This window comes from Mauremys reevesii, linkage group 4 (assembly GCF_016161935.1).
Source record: "Mauremys reevesii isolate NIE-2019 linkage group 4, ASM1616193v1, whole genome shotgun sequence".
NCBI lineage: Eukaryota > Metazoa > Chordata > Testudines > Geoemydidae > Mauremys > Mauremys reevesii.
In genome coordinates, this window is record NC_052626.1 from 39,683,799 (window position 1) to 39,701,180 (window position 17,382).

The following is a 17,382-nucleotide window of genomic DNA, read 5'->3' on the forward strand; positions in this document are numbered from 1 at the left end:
CTTCCAGCTACTCTCATTTTCCAAAGATTACCATAATTCAGGGCTTATCTCACTTCTAGGCATCTGATGCAGACTGAGCTGGCTGCAATTAGTAGCTCTAATAAACTGCACTTTGATCTACATTTTCCAACTGCCTCAGGACCCACAGCATCTCAGAGGAACGAGTGCAGACAATAGGTATGTCCTGATCTCTAAACACTCAAGAAATGGGCTATGTACATTATAACAAACTTACAACAATTTAGGAGCGTAAAAGGGAAGAGGCCAGTGCACCTGTGACTGGTCAGCTGATCTCACCTGTGTTAAAAGAAGACAGTATAAATAGGGGAGATAATGAGACAGTGGAGAGTTCAATCAGGAAAGGGGCAGATAAGAGCTGCCTGGGGGTGACTGCTGCCAGAGACCAGAGCCTGTAGGGTGTCCCTGAAAGAAGCTATAAATGGTTCTAGGGGGAAGCTGATGGCAGGACAGCAGCAAGATGGGGTTTGTTGCCTGACCTCCCCACGCCAGAGCCAGAGGGCTGAAGGCCAGAGAACAGCCGAGGGGAGTTGCTGATGTCTAAGATGGATATTTGAAGCTGATGGCTGGAGAGGGCTGAAGGCAGGGGAGCAGCAGAGGGGCTTACCTGGTGATGTCTCCATGCTGGAGAGCTGGAGCCAGGCAAACAGTGAGAGGCCCGGGGGAGTAAGGCATGCTCCCCTGGTGAGAATCAACTCCCAGCAAATGGATGTGGGGGTTTCTGTGGGGAAGAGTGGGGTTGCACTTCTACTGGAAGGTCCAGAGTGACTGTCCTGGTAATAGAACAGGAGAGGATCGAGGTGGAAGATACTGGAGTGTGGTGTGTGCTATGTCAATTGACTAGAGCAGTGGTTCTCAAACTAGGGCCGCCACTTGTGTAGGGAAAGCCCCTGGCGGGCCGGGCTGGTTTGTTTACCTGCCGTGTCTGCAGGTTTGGCCAATCGCGGCTCCCACTGGCTGCGGTTCGCCACTCCAGGCCAATGGGGGCTGCAGGAAGGGTGGCCAGCATGTCCCTCGGCCCGTGCCACTTCCTGCAGCCCCCATTGGCCTAGTGCGGCGAACCGCGGCCAGTGGGAGCCACGATAGGCTGAACCTGCGGACGCAGCAGGTAAACAAACGGGCCCGGCCCGCCAGGGGCTTTCCCTACACAAGCAGCGGCCCTAGTTTGAGAACCACTGGACTAAAGGACTTGGGATTCTAAGGACTAAGTATACTGGGTATGAGAAATGGGCTCTGTTTGGGACTTTTTTTATGGACTATTTGAACTATGTGTTAGTAATAAACTTACTCCAAAGGAGGAATTAGTGAGTCACAAAAGCTTGCATGAAGTTAGCGGGGACTATGAATGAGAGAAACTGAGGCACACATGCTTGTTCTGCCACAGTCTGCCATAGGAGGATGCTCCAGGCAGGGTTACGCTATGCCACCTGGCTAATCAGAGTTTAGCAGCAGGGACAGGACTAATATTCCTGTTCTCAAACACTTATCAGGCCCCAAACACCAGAGTTAAAGGAGAATGTCCATTAGCTGTTAGTATAGGGCCTATGACATACAGGCGAGCTGTTCTGATTCCATCCAGAGGGTCATGATAACATTCACTATATTATGATTTATAGCAGCCTTCAACTACCTGAAGTGGGGTTCCAAAGAGGATGGAGCTAGGCTGGTCTCAGTGATGGCAGATGACAGAACAAGGAGCAATGGTCTCAAGTTGCAATGTGGGAGGTCTAGGTTGGATATTAGAACACACCATTTCACTAGGAGGGAGGTGAAGCACTGGAATTGGTTACCTAGGGTGGTGGAATCTCTATCCTTAGAGGTTTTTAAGGCCCGACTTGACAAAGCCCTGGCTGGGATGATTTAGTTGAGGTTGGTCCTGCTTTGAGCAGGGGGTTGGACTAGATGACGTCCTGAGGTCTCTTCCAAACCTAATCTTCTGATTCCTCATACACAGAAAGAAAGAAAGAAAGAAAGAAAGAAAGAAAGAAGTACCAGAGTAAGGCCCTGAACTAACAGCTCTGAACATGGAATAAAATATCTCAATAGCTCATCACGTTACTCCATTGACAGAAGGTCTCCTAGTCTGGCCCGAAGTTGCTCCATTAGTTCATAGGAGGCAATCTTAGTTTTGTTCCCATTAGACATGGAGAGAAGATGGTCTGTCTTGGATTACAGATGAACAAAAATTTTTTTGTTTTATTTAAAAAAACAAAACTTTCCATCTGAGCCAACTTTAGTCTGCACATTTGATAAGACCCAAAAGATCAATGTTTCATTGTTCTCCCCAGATTAGCTTGTTTGATATTGACCAATTCTAACAGGCAAATTGATAAAATGCACTAGCATTTGATCCTATCTGTAATGGAACATCTTATGCTTGTTAAGACCTGAAATTAACTTTGTATTGCCAAAGGGTGTGGGTGTGGAGACTGGGGGACTTCTGTAGCTATGCCTGGAGTATCCTGTCTCACTTTGTGAGAGAGGGGAGAGCCCGCAGGAGAAGGAGGTACCTGTTATATATGGGTGAGAGGCAAGGAGTTCAGTTTACATGCCTGCAGAATGGCTCTGATTTCATCCAGAGAAAGGGAACCAGCAGCAAGTAGGTAAGGAAATGAGATCCAATATTACAATGTGTCATACCCAAACAGAGCAGAGAAATGGTCCTTCTAGTCTGAGATCCAGTCTCAGATAGGGACCTCTGGTAAGTGGTTCACAGAAAGGATCCAAAGAACCTACTTTGCACCCATACCATACTATACCATGCAGCTGGGGGGATTTCTGCCTGACCAGGCCTGGTGATCATCAGTTCATGCCCTGAATCATGTGAAATGAGAGCACTTGTAATTTGATCAGAGCAAGAATCACTACACAAGTTATTTACGCATACAAATGAGTCATTTTTTAAACTTGCTTGAAACAAATTGTGAAGAAAGTAATTAAATTCATGGAGGGAAATGGAAAAGAGGGATGTAGTGCAACACAGATTTACCAGAGGTACATTATCCCAGACTCACCTGATTTTCTTCTTTGAGAAAATAACTGATTTTTTTAGATAAGGGAAATGCAGTAGTTCTAATAAACTTGGACTTCAGTAAAGTATTTGACATTGTACCCCATGGGAAATTATTAGTTAAATTAGAGAAGATGAGGATTAGTACGAGAACAGTAAGGTGGATAAGGAACTGGCTAACCGGTTGTGCTGAAAGGTGACATATCGAACTAGAGGGAGGTTATTAGTGCAGTTCCTCAAGAATCACTCTTGGGACAAATTTTTTATTAATGACCTTTGTAATTAGCTAATGAAATTTGCTAATTATACCAAGTTGGGAGGCATCATCAATACAGAGGAGGATCAGAATACTATACAGAAAGATCTGGATGACCTTTAAGACTGGAGTGACAGAAATGGGATGAAAGTCAATAATACAAAATGCACTTAGTGCCCAATAATAAGAATTTCCGCTACAAGCTGGGAGCTCATCAGTTGGAAGTGACAGAGACCTGGGTATGCTGATCGATCACAGGATGACTAAGAGCCACCAACATGATGCAGCAACAAAGAAGGCAAATGTGATCAGTATCAATAGAAAAGTATTGATGCTATTGTATAAGGTACTGGTAAGACCTCATTTGGAATACTGTTTACAATTCTGGGCACCCACATTCAAGAAAGATGCATTCAAAACTGGACTAGGTGCAGAGAGGAGCTACTAGGATGATCAGGGAATGGAGGGCTTATCTTGTGAGGGGAGAATGGAAGAGCTCTACTTGTTTAGCTTAGCAAAAAGAAGTCTGAGAGGGGATATGATTGATCTCTATGAATACATCGGGGGGAGGAGGGAAATATACCAGGGAGGGTGAAGAGCTATTTAAGGTAAATGATAATGTTGGCACAAGAACAAATGGATATAAACAGGCCGTGAACAAATTTGGGATAGAAATTGGATTTTTAATCATCAGAGGAGGGAAGTTCTGGAAGAGTTTCCCAATAGGAGCTGAGGGAGCAAACAACTTAATTAGTTCTAAAAGAGAGCTGGGCAAATTTTGAGTAGGATTGTATGACAGGGTTGCTTGTGATGGCGGGGGGCAGGGCTTAGCAGTCCTAAAATCCCTTCTGGTTTATGTCTCATGTTCCTAAAAGCTCATGCATCAGTGAGTCACCTGCTGGTGTTGGGAGAGGATTCCTGCTCCCCCCCCCCAATGTATCCTGGGGAGAGGGGAAGATTTGTCTTATAAGAACAGCCATACTGGGTCAGAACAAAGGTCCATCAAGTCCAGGATCCTGTTTTCCCATAGTGGCCAATGCCAGGTGCTTCAGAGGGAATGAACTGAACAGGTAATCATCAAGTGATCCATCTCCTGTCGCCCATTCCCAGCTTCTGGCAAACAGAGGTTAGGGACACCATCTCTGCCCATCCTGACTAATAGCCATTGATGGACCTATCCTCCATGAACTTATCTAGTTCTTTTTTGAATCCTGTTATAGTCTTGGCCTTCACAACATCCTCTGGAAAAGAGTTCCACAGGTTGACTGTTTGTTGTGTGAAGAAATACTTCCTTTTGTTTTATACCTCCTGCCTATTAATTTCATTTGGTAACCCCTAATTCTTGTGTTATGAGTAAATACCACGTCCTTATTTACTTTTTCCACACCAGTCATGATTTTATAGACCTACCAGTCTCTAAAAGATCTACCAGTGTTGTTATCCCTGTTTTATAAATGGGGACACTGAAGCACATGAAATGATGCTAAGTGACTTGCCTAAGGTCACACCTGAAGTCCATGACAAAGCCAGGAAAAGGACCCAGATTCCCTGACTCCTGGTCTTGTGCTTTAACTGCTTAGCCATAATCACGCTGAGTCTCACAAGATGTTTTTAAGATTTGTCTTTTGTTAGGTGCTCCCCTTGTTCTCTGGTTATGGAGCAGAGTAACTAGAATTCGGACTACTTTTCCATTCTTTATATCATCTTTATATTTTATTGTGTCATTCTATTTTCTCTTACTCTCTTCTCTTCCACAAACAACCAAGGCCTTATACTTTCAGCCTTTTATTTCTTAAATAAACTACCAAGAGAAGGCAGATTTAGCTTCTCACAGCTACTGTGAATACCAGTTCCACCATCACAGATGTCAATGTTTAGAAATACTCTCTATGGCTCTATGCTATAAGAGCATAAACTACTGAGATCAGGGTAGAAAGAACTAGTAATGGAAAAAAAACAGCTTTTGGGTTTATAGAAAGAAAATTAGTGCATAGCGGGAGAGATTTAGTTCCTCCTGAGCCCTCTGAAAGGCTATATCTCCAGACAGTATCATCACAGCTATGAGGTGTCTCTGCCCACTTCATTCACCCTAATAGGGGTTAATTTCCAGTAGCGATCAATTCGCTGTTGAGCAGCAAGCCACAAACTATACACAACCTATCACTGATACAAACAACGCCAGTCTCTCTCTCTCGCGCACACACACACACACACACACACAGTTGTTCACACCCCACTGTCACACACAAAACACCAGTTGGGATTTATTGACCATGCACATGTGGAATAGAGGAGAAAGAGAGCAATTTGATTATTTTGAAGAGTGATTATACACAGTGAGGAAAAAACACAGGTCTGGGAACCAGGAGATCTGGAGTCTATTCCCATCTCTGCCACTGACTCACTGTGTGGCCTTGGGCATGCCACTTCCTCTCTATGTGTCTCATATCCCTCACCTACAAAAAGGGGATAATTTCATTATCACCTTCCCACTGAGTGGTGGTGAGGTCCTGAAATACTCAGGTGAAAGGTGTTTTGTAGATAAGTGAAGGGTATATTATTATGACTCATTGCTGGTCACTAGTGATGATTTATTTGTGGAGGGGAGAGGCAGATTCACAGATGTTAAGGCCAGAAGGGACCACTACATCATCTAGTCTAAACGCCTGAAAGCATGTGTAGAACCTAACTGAGTGATTAAAAGGAGCTTATTATTGCAAAGATTAGAAAACTATTTGACCACTGACTTTTTTAAAGCCTGCCACCTTATTCCTGTGGTATATGCACAGCCTCCAGCCTCATCCATGTCTCTGACAGGTGGCTGGTGCTGGGATTTACTGATAATGTTTCTTGGCCCAAGTGTGACAGGTGTATTTATAATAAATATTTAGCCTAAATGTGTGTCTGGTGGGGGGTTTATCCCTTTCAACTGTAAAATAGATTCAACCTAGCTGGTTCTGGCATCTGCATCCTCTCTGCAAGCAGATTACAAGGCCCATAAGTAATGCTTTGAATGCTGGATAATTCTGTCATGCTGCATAAGAGAGTTTGTGTGATAGTGGGCAGCACAGTCACGGGTAATGAGAAGCCAGGAGCTGGGTTGGGAGACAAAGAGGCAACTACGATCTCCCTGATCCTCTGAAAGTTGACATGCTCAGCTTCATTTACCATGAGTGCACGGTATGTGATCATTACCTCCATTTTCACCCTCGACTGAGATACGACTATTATTGTCTGGGATATGACTATTAGTTAGTGAAGAGGCTCCAACGGTGGGCAGCAGAAGAAGTCACAGGCAATATATATTGGAGAGTTTTTAAATCACTCGTGAAAGTATGAGACTCCTAACAGTGGCTAGAGCTACACATGACTAAAGGGTAGGCCAGTAAACAGGACGCTTCTCACATGCAGCTCTGCTCACACCCCTCAATCCAGCTGCTAGATACCGCCACTATACTAATCCTGAGACCTCCACATAGCTCTGACAGTGCACCTCACGATGACCCCCCAACCCCTTCCCTCACAATCCCACATCTGGACCCCATAGGGTATGTCTACACTGCAATTAGACAATGGCTGACTCAGGCTCTGGCTAAGAGGCTGTTTAATTGTCCTGTAGATGTTTGAGCTCAGGCTGCAGACCAAGCTCTGGGACTTTCCCTTTTGCAGGGCCCTGGAGCCCAGGCTCCAGCCCAAACGTCTACACTGCCAGGAAACAGCCCCTTACCCAGAGTCTGAGCTGGCTCTGTCAGGGATGTATACGCAGCCATTGCAACAGAGGAGGTTGTTGACCCAGGAATAGTAGCATAAGGCTGTGGTTTTTTAATTGCAATGTAGACACACCTATAGACAGCTCTGCCAAAACTTCTCTGGCCCATAGTAGTGGGACCTACACAGGCCCGAAAATTTCAAAACCATCTAGATGGTGCAAACAGACCAGTCTTGGCTTTCTTTGTTTTAATTTTTTTCAGTGGTGACTTGAAAGGCTATTTCATCTCTGCAAGAGAGGCTACCATGACAGAAATGGTACCATGGGGGTCTATCACCATCACCAGTTTGCTCTTCCAACAGTTTAAAAACAACCTATCCCCACAACACATCCTGAATGGTGTAAAGGGGCTCACTCACTCTGTAGTATGGTAACACCCAGTTAAATACAGATTTGATGATTATAATCATTACAACTATGAGCTTCTTTTTTGTTTAGAGCAACATTGTGCAGTGATACTATTTTGTTCCTGAAATCTATATGGAAATTATTTGTAAACCTGGTAAAACTTCGTCACTAAATAGATATTTAAAAAAACCAACCCTTCCCCATCTTTCTCAAGTCCCATCGAGTAGTCAGGACTCTCTGAACATTCGAAAGAGAGAGGAAATGTTAGGGCCTGTAAAGTGTGATGTCTGACCTAGTGGTCAGAGCCAGGAGTAGAATTGGGATAGTAGTCAGAAATCCCACCAAAGGTCAAAGCCAGAGTTGGAGCCAGAAGTCAGATCAAGGGTCACACCCAGAGTCAGCAACTGAGGTCAGGGTGAGGAGGCATGGTAACAGAAGCTAGGTGAGCAGGCACCAGGTGGGCAGGCAGTGACTTGGTCTCAGGAGGTCTGGGCAGAACAGACCTTGCTCGGACAAGGGGTGGGTCAGGGACAGAAGGTGTTATGCCTGGTAGTGTCCTATCAAGAGTCTGCTTCTAGTCATCTGACCCCACTGAGTCAGTGGGTTTAGCTTCTGGTGCAGCAGTTCCCTTGTCAGACCTGGCAGTGTGGTGGCAGAGAAGGTAGGCCTCCTTCAGCAGCCCTGTAGGACAGGTTCTAAGATGTATGGCACCTGCCACCACTCCTCCTCCAAGGGCTATCCCCAGGCACTCCAGGGCCAGGTGCTCAGGATGATTCCGGTAGAAGGCACATACTTTTGCAGGGGCATGCAAATGATGAGCTGGCTCCCAAGAGCATTTTTTAGCCCATAATCAATCCCTGCCCCCAATCCATCAGATGTACAAAGTTCCTCTATGCATTTGAGAGTCCAGAATGTTGTAGATGAGGTACTCATAGTCCTGAACTTGAACCAGGGCTGAAGGCGGTATACAGTAGCCGGAGAATGAATTGTCAAGGAAAGGCTTCAGGAAGGAGACATGAGTAACTGGGTGGATCTTCCAGGATCAAGAGAGCTGTAATTCAATCACCACCAGATTGATCTTCCAAGTAATAATGAAAGGGCCCATTCTAATGATCTAATTTGTCACAGGTCAGATGGTCCGTAGGTATACTTTTGTCAGCTACACTATATGACCTACCTTTAGAGGCGGGGCTTCTTGGTGGTGTTTGCCAGTATAGCATGTGTAGGGCATCTTCGCTGCTTTCAGGTGCTCTTTTAGCTAGAGTTTCACGGATGGTCTGTACCAGTCACAGGCAGCAGGAACCATTGTGGATGAGGGGATAGAGGGGTGCAAATGAGGATGAAAACTATAGTTGGAGTAGAAGCAATTATCAGATGGAGACATGTTCTGCACAGTTATAAGCAAATTCGGCAAGTGAGAGTAACAACTCAGTTGTTTTGACAGTGGCTCAGGAAGCAGCACAGGTATTGTTCAAGCACCTGGCTGACCCATTCCGATTGACCACACATCTGAAGGTGATGTGTGGTGGATTCATTTGACCAGACATCTAGGAGTTGGATGCAAACTCCTTTCAAAACCTGGATACAACCTTACTGCAGGTACAATGCTCTCTCTCCAGCAGAGGAACCCGGGGACCAGTCCCACAAGCCAGTGTCATAGAGGAAGCCAAGTGGTTACCTTGAGCTACTCAGAATGTTGTAGCTTGTTCCTGCAAAGAGCAATTTCCAATCTGCAGCTGTCATACTTGGTCCCTCAGTTTATGGTTCTCTGCCTAAAGGGCAACAATCTGCTCCTGCAGACTCACAGGCCCTTAGGGTGAAGGTAGGGCCAGAGCTCGAGTACTGTCCATACTCAGTCCAGAGATTCAACCATGAGTCCCAGTGGTCAGAGCCAAGATAGAGTTGTTGTTATGGTCAGAAATCCCACCAGGGGGTCAAAGATCGATCTACAGTCAGAAATCACACTAAGCGTCAAAGCTGGTGTCAGGGTGTGGAAGCAGGAACCAGGAATAAGGCAAGACAGCAAGACCATGAAGCAGGAACCAGCCGAGGAGGCAGAAACTTGGTCTCTGGGGGTCTGGGGAGCAACAGGCCTAGCAATTAGTTGCTCAGACAAGGGGTGGGACAGAAACAAGAAACATTATACATGGTGGTATCCTATCAGCAGTCTACTGCTAGTGATCAGACCCCACTGAGTCAGTGAGTGTAGCTTCTAGTGGTGGGGTATTAGCAGCTGTTCCCTCATCAGACTTTGCAGTGTGATGGTACGTGCTTAGCAGCCTTGTGGTCCTGAGCTTGAGCTCCGCAGTAGAGAAAGAAACTAAGGACTGTGCATTCAGTCACCTTCTCACCATCTCATGTGCTTGCTTGGAGATGGCTCCAAGATTTGTCCCCTAAAGAGAGGCCATGCAGTAAATCAGACTATTATATGCTGGTCATACAGAGATGGGCTCAAGCTGCAGGACTGAGATCTAGTATATGGATTTCAAATTCCACAAAGTTCAGGGGTGTTCAGATCTAGAGATTTTGTTGAGTTTATTTTAAATATTATTGGCAACATTTGATTATAGGAGTTCAGAAAAAGTTCATCCAAAGTGTGGAGGTATTTGTAGGAATGTGGAGAGCTAGACAGATGAAGATGTCCATATTGTAAACTAGTCTTAAGTATCCCTTTAGAAAGTAAGGACGTGTCTATAGACACATATAATCACATGTTCATATAAACTTCTTAAGGGGACACTATAAAGTACAGTAACTCCTCACTTAAAGTCCCTGGTTAACGTTGTTTCGTTGTTACATTGCTGATCAATTAGGGAACATGCTTATTTAAAGTTGTGCAATGCTCCCTTCTAACATCGTTTGGCAGCCACCTGCTTTGTCCACTGCTTCCAGGAAGAGCAGCCCGTTGCAGCTAGCTGGGGCTTGGAACCAGGGTGGACTGGTAGCCCCCCTATCAGCATTCCGCTCCCCTAAGTTCCCTGTGCAGCAGCTGTTCCCTGCCCAGCAGGCTATCAATCAGCAGTTCAGCTGTCCCTTCCCCCACTGCCATGTGCTGCTCCTGCCCTCTGCCTTGGAGCTGCTCCCTGAGACTCCTGCTTGCTGTGCGGGGGCAGGAGAGGAACAGGGGGCTAATGTCAGGGTGTCCCCCTCCCCCCTGCTCCTGCACCCCGCTTACCCCATCTTCCAAAGAGCAGGAGGGACACACAACAGAGCTCAGGACGGACAGAGCTTGCAGCAGCTGTGGTCTCAGCAAGCTGATCTAATTAACAAGGCAGTGTAGGGTCAGCGTACTTAATGGGGAAATGTGCATTTCTCTCACACACATGGTGTGTGTCTCTGTCTGCCAGGCTATCTCCCCTCCCTCCATTCCTGCTGCCTTATAGAGTGTGAGAGTTAACCCTTGAGGGCTCAGCCAATTGCTAGTTCATCATTTAGCAGTAAGGCATTCCCTGGGAAATATCCCACCCTCCGACTCCTCCATCTCAACCAAGCTTCACAATCATCATCAGTGTGTACCAGTATTAAATGGTTTGTTTAAAATTTATACTGTGTGTGTGTGTGTGTATATAATATATAGTCTTTTGACTGGTGAAAAATATTTCCTTGGAACCTAACCCCCTCATTTACATTAATTCTTATAGGGAAATTGGATTCGCTTAACATCATTTTGCTTAAAGTCACATTTTTCAGGAACATAACTGCAATGTTAAGTGAGGAGTTACTGTAGTTTAAATGTAGGATTTGAACCTTCCCTTTCATGGTGGGGACCCAGACACAACAGCCCTGGACTACTGCAGGAAAACCAACACAAGTGAAACAAACCAGGCCTGAAGGAAACTGACCCATCTAACTTAGCTGCCCAAGGTGAGCAATATGCAAAACTCAAACAAACTGTTTTCTCTTTGAACAATATACAGGGCTGAAAGGAACAGTGGGAAGGGCATATTTTGGGAATGTGGTGTTCTTCCCCTTCCATTTTTAGCAGTAATATTGCTGGCAGAGATACTCTTCCCAGGCAAAGGAACAGTGTTATTACCCTAGGAAACTAACTAGCTAAGGGGCATTTTTACAGACTAGCTTTGCACAAGTTCTTCCCAGAGATTCCCAAAACCCCTGACTCTAATCCAGGGATTCTCAAACTTCATTGCACTGTGACCCGCTTTCCGACAACAAAAACTACTACATGACCCCAGGAGGGGGGACTGAAGCCTCAGCCCACCTGAGCCCCACCACCCCTGGTGCAGGGGGGCCCCCAAGCCTAAGGGCTTCAGCCCTAGCCGGGGGGCCTGTAACCTGATCCCCGCCGCCCAGGGCTGAAACCCAAGGGTTTCGGCTTTGGCCTCAGGGAATGGGGCTCAGGCTTTGGCCCTGGGCCCCAGCAAGTCTAAGCCAGCCTTGGCAACCCCATTAAAACAGGGTTGCGATCCACTTTGGGATCCCAACCCACAGTTTGAGAACTTGTGCACTAATCTCACAAGCAGTTATTAAACTGGCTGCTAACTATATACATATATATATCCCTCCAGCTAGAGATAAAAGGTAGCTCTGTGTCCCTCCATCTCTCCCCTTCAATCCACTGCACCACTGCCCCAGTGCCCCAACAATGACACAGGCAAGAGTGCAGGCACAGACTGCTTATGGGGAAGAACCAGTAGCTGAGTCATGATTCTGCCTAAGAAATTTCTGTGGATCTAGAAATGCTCAGTGGAGGAGGGAGACATCAGTTTGTGTGGGACGTCTCTTTCTTCCAGCATTGTCATTGGTTATTGCAGTGTTAACCACTCAGTTTGCTTAACTCAGCACAAACTCTACAAGCTGGCGGATTCAAACACCTCCAAAAGTGACCAAGGACGACACAGAAAGAGATAATGTCAAACATTCCCTGAAGACAAGGAAACCAGCCCTGTGTTTCTAGTACTAACTGTTCTCCAGTAAATATATGTTCACATGCACCTAGGAACCCTGCTGGCCTCCTCTGCCAAGGCTCATGTAGTACTGCAGGTTCTTAGCGGGGGAGAAGTCAGGAGGTCTCCCACCATCTTTCACCTTCCTGCATAATATTTATCTGTAAGGACAAGAGAAAGGAAAGAAGGTAATAGCTCAGAAAAGGCAAGGAGAGCCAGTAGTGAATTTTCCATGGGGCTTGCCTTCCAAGCCAGTCTTGCCTACCATCTCTTTCTAAGCAATCTAAGATTTGGTATGTTTCCTCCTTCTGCACTCGCCTCTCCCTCCAGCTCCTCCACCTCTCCTTTCCTGTGCGCAACACATGTCCTATGAGCATTCAAAGAGAGCGCTCCAAAATCTAAGGTCATCCCAATGAGTGGTGTGTTACTACTTTGCCCTACCTTGCAGGAAACTCATCTGGGATTCACAGTCCTGGAGCCAGATTCTGATCTCAGTTACCTTGGTGTAAATCTGGAGTAATTCCATTAAAGTTAATGGAGAGACCAATGTAACTGAGCTCAGAATCTGGCCACTGGTATCTTGCTCCCTGGATCAGCAAGTGTTGTGAGTGCTGCACAGATATTTGCTTTGCTCTGGGAGATGCAGAGTGTTTCACTCATCAATTCCAGCCCGTGGGCTCTGATATAAACACTTTCCAATTGTCAGGGACTGAAAGGCAAAACCAACACATAGGTACTTAGTCCATCCTACAATTCATGAATGTGACCCACAGGTTTTCCCTGCATCTTGTGTGACTGGCTCTGCAGGACAAATAATTCATCTCAGATTTCATAGAATATTAGAATAGAATCATAGATTTACTTTGGGATAACTGAGGACATCATGACACTGGTCAATGAAGGGAGAAAAGAACCTCACAGGTGCAGAGGCCAGTTTTCTAAACCGCCTCTAACTCTTTGACCCATTCAGTGTGCAGCACTTGGGCTTGAAACCTAGTAAGAACAGGTTCTCTCACCACATTTCTGCTTCCAGTCATACCAGAAATACCACAGATATAGTCCCTCACTTGATATTTTGTTGTTTCTGGCCACTGCTGGAACCAAGAAGTGTAAAAATCAAAGTATAGGAAAAGGTGATCAGAACTTTCTCAAAACTCTTTGGCTGGATTGGCATTCAGGTTGGTCCATACTAAATCAAAATGAACTCACCCATCCTTATCCATGAAGAAATTCTCGTAAAGTTCTTGGATACCAAGGTAATAAGTGCATGATAGACTGATCTGATGACACAAACTTCACACTGCCACCATTACTTCTCTGTGCCATGGTAGTTTCGGACCAGATCCATCAAGCTACTTAGGTGCCAGAAACCCAGACTTAGATAGCTAAGTCCCCATTTTAGGCTCCCCTGTGATCCACTAAACCCCTACTCAACTGCCACCTAACCCATAGGTGTCTAACTTGCTGCTGTAACAGTTTCCTAGACACCTAAATTGTTGCCTTTGGGCATGCACACTGCTACCTAACTCTAGGCATCTGGATATTTATATTAGAATTGGACAAGGGAAGAGAAAGGCAACAAAAACAATTAGGGGGATGGAACAGCTTCCATATGAAGAGAAATTACAAACATTGGGACTGTTCAACTTAGAAAAAGGACAACTAAGCGGGGGGGGGAGATATGACACAGGTCTTGCGATGGCACGGCACCCACCTCTCACAAGCACCCCTTCTGGTCAGGTGTGTCTGCAATCTTTAAACAGCCCTAGCCTTGGTTTTGGGCCATACCCCCAGGGCTTCATCCCTAGAAGCAATGGTTTCACCCTCTTGGTCTGTTCTGGCACCAGCTCTCCAACAATTCAGTTCCCCTTCTGGGGATGTATCGCTGTCCAACTGCAGGCCACTTCCCCAGTGGGCTATGGTGGCGGGGAGAGGGAACCCAGGCCTGCCCACTACTCTCAGGCCCAGCCCAGGGACCCTAAGAATAGCAGCCATGGGCCGCCATCTCCCTTTAACAAAACTACTTTCAGTTCCCTGGGCCACTTCCCCAAAGCCCCAACCTTCAAAGCTTTACCTTTACCTCAGGGCTCCTCTATATTCAGGCCCAGCAGCTAGCCAGGAGCGCTTGGTCGCTCCCAGGGTCCCTGCCCACACTGAGCTGTCCATGGTGCTGTAGTTTACTTTGGCCATCCAGGACCATCATCTATATTCCTCTAGCTCCAGCAAGGAACTGCCTATCTACAGCACTGCAGCTCCTTTTTATATGGCCCTCCTGGGCCCTGATGGCTGCCAGGGCTGCCCAGAGGATTCAGGGAGCCTGGGGCAAAGCAATTTCAGGGGCCCCTTTCATAAAAAAAGTTGTAATACTATAGAATACTATATTCTCATGGGGGGCCCCTGCAGGGCCTGGGGCAAATTGCCCCACTTGCCCCCGCTTCTGGGCAGCCCTGATAGCTGCTCCCTGCAATCTCTTTCATTGGTTGCTTCTCCACAGCCACTCTAGCCTGGAGGACCTCTCTACTGCTTTTTTTCCTGGGACAAGTGTGGCAGGACCATAAGGAATCCAGCAGGGAGCCTCTGGGCCTAGTCTACCCTGTTACAGGTCCATACAGTCATGAATGGGTTGGAGAAAGTGAATAGGGAAGTGTTATTTATTGCTTCACATAACACAAAAACCAGGGGTCACCCAATGAAATTAATAGGCAGTAGGCTTAAAAACAAACATAAGGAAGTACTTCGTACACAACTCAAAGTCAACCTGTGGAACTCATTGCCAGGCGATGTTGTGATGGCCAAAAATATAACTGGGTTCAAAAATTAATTAAATACGTTCCTGGAGGATAGGAGCTATTAACCAAGATGGTCAGGGATGTAATCCCATGCTCTGGGTGTCCCTAAGCCTCTGATCACCAGATGCTGGGACTGGACAACAGGGGATGGATCACTCAATAATTGCTCTGTTCTGTTCATTCCTTCTGCAGCATCTGGCAGAAGATAGGATACTGGGCTAAACAGACTATTTATTTGACCTGGAATGGCAATTCTTCTGTTCTTATGCCTCTCCCACCTAAGCCTTAGTGTGATTCACAAACCATGGGAAGGCAGACGTTCCTCACTCTATCTCACTCATAGAGTCTGATCCAGTAGGTGTGCTCAAAGGCTGCCTACCAGATTGGGTCTCATTCAAAATCTGGCTGGAAGAGGAGGCAGTGATATGAGCTGAGGGGTATGCTGTTATTGGGCTCCCTCAGTCTCATCTGCAGACAATGTTACAATTAAATAATCACTGGAGCAGGAGGACTGGACCCTGGGTCTACCTCCTCCCTCGTGAGTGCCCTAACCATCAGGCTATAGAGTATCTCTCTCTCTTCCTTCCCCATGTGACTAATTATTTATCCACAGTAGAACAGCTTCAACAGAGAAACTGAGAGAACCCCACATCAAAATATCCCATTGTACAGTAGTTAGAGCACTCTCTTGAGAGATGGGAGAACCCTGTTCAAGTTCTTTTTCTCCTTCAGGCAGAGAGGGGAATTGAACCTGGGTCTTCCACCCCTCAGGTGAGCGTCCTAACCTCTGGGCTAAAAGTTATAAGAGGGGTGGTACGTTGTCCTCCTCCAGCTATTTTGTGTGGAATCAGGCAGGCACTTAACTCATTCTCAGAAGATAGAACCTAGGGGCCAAAGCTGCCAGACTCCAGAGAAGGGGTTCCTGCCTGCAGATCACAAGCAGAGGTAGACACCTTCCTCCACCCAAATGTAGGTGCCAAACTCTGTGAGGGGGTGGAGCTTAGGACACACCTCTCTCGCTGACATCTCCCATTGGCTAGCTGGGCAACCCCCTGCCTACCATGCAGGCTTTTGTGGATCCCATTCTGAGGCCCCTATCTCTCCCCATTCATTGTATAGGAAGCCTACACATCTAACCTCAGACTTTGTGAATCACAGTGGTGTTCCTGTAATTTCTAGGTGCCTAAAAGTTAGGTGTTGGAATGCTCAGAATCCCAAGGTCTAAGTTCCTTTGTGGACTGAGCGTTTTGCCCTTTGGGACTAATACAGAAATACATGAACGCTACTAATAAAAATCCTTTGCCTGCTTTCATTGTCTTCCATCTGAGAATCTCAATGCATTTTAAAATCATTTTTTCAGTATCACCACCTCTTTGTGAAGTGGGTCAGCATTATTAACCCCAGGATACAGCTGGATGAGCTGAAGCTCATTTCAGCAGAAGGGCTGATTTATGAGGAAAGATTGAATGAGTTAAAAATGTCTTGCATGGCCCAGCAACAACCAAATGAGGCCACAATAACATGCTTTATAACTATAGGAAGGGGGTATACACCACAGAGGCAGTGAAATTCTATAGGGTGGTTCCAGGAGATCTTCCAAACTGGGAGATCTATTAAATGTATCTCCCAAGGTAAGTGCTAGATGCCCCAATGCTTGGGACATTTAAAGGTAGGCTTGGTGAAATACCAGTGCAATAGTATAATAGCAGAGTACAATTGCTATGGCAGTGAGATGGATCAGACTGGACCTATTAGGGCTTTTCTATCTCTGACTGCAATTATTCTGTAATACAAAGAGGTCAAGGTCACAGAGTAAGTCAGTGGCAGACCCAGGAGACTAACAACCCATCCCCCCTTCTCTAACCACTAAACAATGCAGGAATCCTTATCTGCAAATGACAGTGGGTTTCAAGGGGAGAAAGGGGGAGGTTCCTCAGAGCACTGACAGGGAAAAGGGACAGCTGGGGCCATCACTTCTTTGTCTATCTACTATTTTTATTGTTCATTAGTCAAGTATATCTGGTCTGTGTAATCCATTAAATACAGAGGCACTAGGGGACCCAGAAAAGCCAAATTAATTCCCAGTTTATAAACAAAGTGCAATAACCATTAAGAGGAAATCAGCATATTGCTCGTGTACTAAATGATCATTTTGCAGACAGAATTGGGAATAAATTCACAGATGAATAAAAATAAGAGTAAAAACAGGAGGAGTGGGAGAAGGGAGGAATTTAATCCACAATGGAATATTTCAGAGAGCACTATTAATTCAATCACATGGAGGAAGG

General features: G+C 46.0%; 1 protein-coding gene across 8 annotated transcripts in view; it reads right to left on the reverse strand.

Moving 5' to 3' along the window:
• NRXN3 (neurexin 3) overlaps nucleotides 1-17,382 on the reverse strand; it is a 1,505,977-nt gene that overhangs the window by 1,141,963 nt on the left and 346,632 nt on the right. The gene's annotated exons all lie outside the window — the stretch shown is intronic.